General features: G+C 36.7%; 1 non-coding gene across 1 annotated transcript; it reads right to left on the bottom strand.

Annotated features, from left to right (window-relative positions):
• Positions 1 to 2,672: 2,672 nt before the first annotated feature.
• Positions 2,673 to 2,778, bottom strand: LOC115221131. The gene has a single exon (XR_003882610.1). It is a non-coding gene; the product is annotated as a U6 spliceosomal RNA (small nuclear RNA).
• Positions 2,779 to 3,058: the final 280 nt, after the last annotated feature.

The following is a 3,058-nucleotide window of genomic DNA, read 5'->3' as shown; positions in this document are numbered from 1 at the left end:
AGGAATACTGGTGGAATATACCAGTGAAGACCTCAATAAAATGTAAAAAAACAATAGAGCTGACATAATGATTTGGGATAGAGAAACTGTGCACTGTTGTGGAAATTAGCTTCCCAGCGGATGTTAACATAAAGCTGAAGATCAGTGAAAAGAGAACACCTATGCTGAACTATTGACAAATCTGCAGTTACTCTATCCAGATTACAAGTTCAGGTTTATACTTGTAATTATTGGAGCCCTGGGATATGTAACAACCTCTCTAAATATCTTTCTGAGAAATTAAGCTTCTCAAAACCAGAAAGAAGAAAGCTAATTCGAAGACTACAGATCCAATCCATCACTGGAACTGTAAAAATCTGTAAAACTTTCCAGAAGTTTATCATTTAAACATATATGAGCATGTCTAGATATGCAACTATATGCATGAGAATACATACATAAAACATATAAATCTTCACCTGTACACACATACATATATACATACATGCATACATACATACAAACAAAATTACCCTGTTCTTGATGTTGAAATTCAATTGAAGGAACTTGGATCTAGGTTAGAAACCGATTCTTTCTCTATTGGCAAGAAATTTTGAAATAAACTGAATAATGACATACATACATACATACATACATGTGTATGTGCACACACACTGACCCACACACATGCGCACAAACATAAAGAACGTAAGCTTGGATAACAGAGTCAATAACTTATTGCAAGACGCAACGAAAATTTTAGGAAAAAATAAATAAGTAAATGAGTGGAAACTTTACCGGTGAGTGTGTTAAATAAGGCACTAAAAGAGAATGCCTCTCCCCAAACACAATGTGTGCGTGTGTGTGTGTGTGTGTTTGTCTATCTGTCTGTCTGTCTGTGTCTGTGATACGTTTCTTCTTAAAATATGTTCTTCACATCTCCATATCAATATAAAATAAAGATGACAATCTGTAAAATGTGCATAATCTTGTGAACGAGTAGCTTACCTGTACTCAGCAAAAATTGTTCAGTTTCCGAACAAAAAAGAAAGATAAGAGAAGGCGAATTCATAAGAACTAATAAATATATATTGGAATGTATAAATGGGAGAGTAACTGTAAAATTTAGCCGTATGAATGTATGACATAATTTTTCCTTCCCGCAAGGATTAACATTAATTATATCTTCTTAGTCATGTTTGTATATAGTTTTTCCTTGGGGCTGGCCAGATTGGAGCAATCTCAAGAATTGGTTGGCATCCTTTTTGTCTCGGGAGACAATGGAGTTGCGCATAAAATAGTCTAGTCTGGCTTTTACATTTCATGTCCTGATACATTTCCTGCTGTGGCTGTGTAATCCTATCCTGGACAAACACTCCCTCTGGCAGGTGCCGCAAATGTAGCGAAGACAGTTCCTGGTTGGTTATAATGTCATAGTTTCTTGTTGACGTCTTTTCTTGTCTTTCCATTTCTTCTCTCTCTCTCTCCCCCCTCTCTCTCTCCCCCCTCTCTCTCTCCCCCTCTCTCTCTCTCTCTCTCTCTCTCTCCCCTCTCTCTCTCCCCTCTCTCTCTCTCTCTCTGCCACTCCTTTGTATTCCCTCCTTTACGGTACGTCGCCAATCTCCACGGTTGCTGGCAACTGCTTCCCAATTGCTAATATTGATTATTCTTAATCTCAAGAATAATCAACCGAAATTGCGAGGATAACCCGGTGCTTGACATGAAAGAAAACTTCGAATGACCCGTCCTTGTTTTCTTTGTATCGTCTATCTGGATGTTTTGTCCCTTTTTGTATCACCCAGCTGTCCGGATGTTTTGCGTTCTTGTCCCATTTTGTATTTATGACGTACGTACACATTGGTCTCTTATATGTAGGTACACATTTTTCTAAATCTTGTACGGCTCTATCAGCCCTTTCACGCTTATTCGTTCATTCCACTCTTCGTTCTTTCGTTCCCCCTCTCTCACATTTCTTTGCCTTCTCTTATTACTTACTTTCCCTTCCCTTTTCACTTCACTGTGTCCCTGTCATTTTTCTCACTCCTCCTTAATTCTTCTGTCCCTCTGCTTCTACTTCTCTCTTTTCTCTTCCCACGTGACCGCCATTCGGCCAAGCCTGTTCTTTCTTTCTTGGTTTGACCGTTGTCCGTGCAACATCGATATTCTTCCCTGTGTTTGTGAAAGTTCTGTATCTCTGCTGTAAGGCTTCATTTCCACACGCGCCAGCTTAATTCAATTCGTCCTTTGTCGAAAGACACCTGTTGTTATGTCCTGTTATTATTTTTATTGTATTTATATTTATGTAACATTGTCCGTTTTTTCCGTCCTTGTTTCTGTACATATTCGCTGCTTTCTTCCAAGTAATCTAATGCTCTTAGCTTAGTTTTTGCCTTGGTGCTGGCCTGATTGGAGCAATCTCAAGAATAATCAGCCGAAATCTGGTGCTTGACTGAGGAAAAAACTTCGAATGACCCGTCCTTGTTTTCTTTGTATTGTTTATCTGGATGTGTTGTTGTCCCTTTTTGTATCACCTAGCTGTCCGGATATTTGCGTTCTTGTCCCATTTTGTATTATATATATATATATATTATATATATATATATATATATATATATATATATATATATTATTTTTTATTTTTTTATATCTAGTTTCAGTTCACGAGCTGTGGCCATGCTGGGGCACAGCCATTTTAAAATATGAAACGCTTCACAAATTTGTGTGTCATCCTTGCGCAGGGCCATGCTAATCTTCTCTGTATCGTTTCAATTTTAGTATATGTATTGCCGAAGTAAATATATATATATATATATAATATATATATATATATATATAATTCAGCTACACAGCTATTCCAATTTCTAGGCGTGTATGACATGTTGAAGTTTGAGATGAATCATACCGATAAACCGTTCCCTCAGAAAAGCTATGTTTTGATGCACAAAGGAATCAGAAATTCTTATGAATTATTGTATATAATTATAGAAAAAATAAGCAAGCAATAAACAATGCATGAAAGCTAACATCAGTAATATCTTCCGAAGAAATTTTTTTAAACATTTCTTGTTTAAAATTTTCG

The sequence above is a fragment of the Octopus sinensis genome, linkage group LG17 (assembly GCF_006345805.1).
Source record: "Octopus sinensis linkage group LG17, ASM634580v1, whole genome shotgun sequence".
NCBI classification, from domain to species: Eukaryota; Metazoa; Mollusca; class Cephalopoda; order Octopoda; family Octopodidae; genus Octopus; species Octopus sinensis.
Note: the sequence above shows the minus strand (reverse complement) of the source record. Positions and strands in the feature narration are given on the sequence as shown.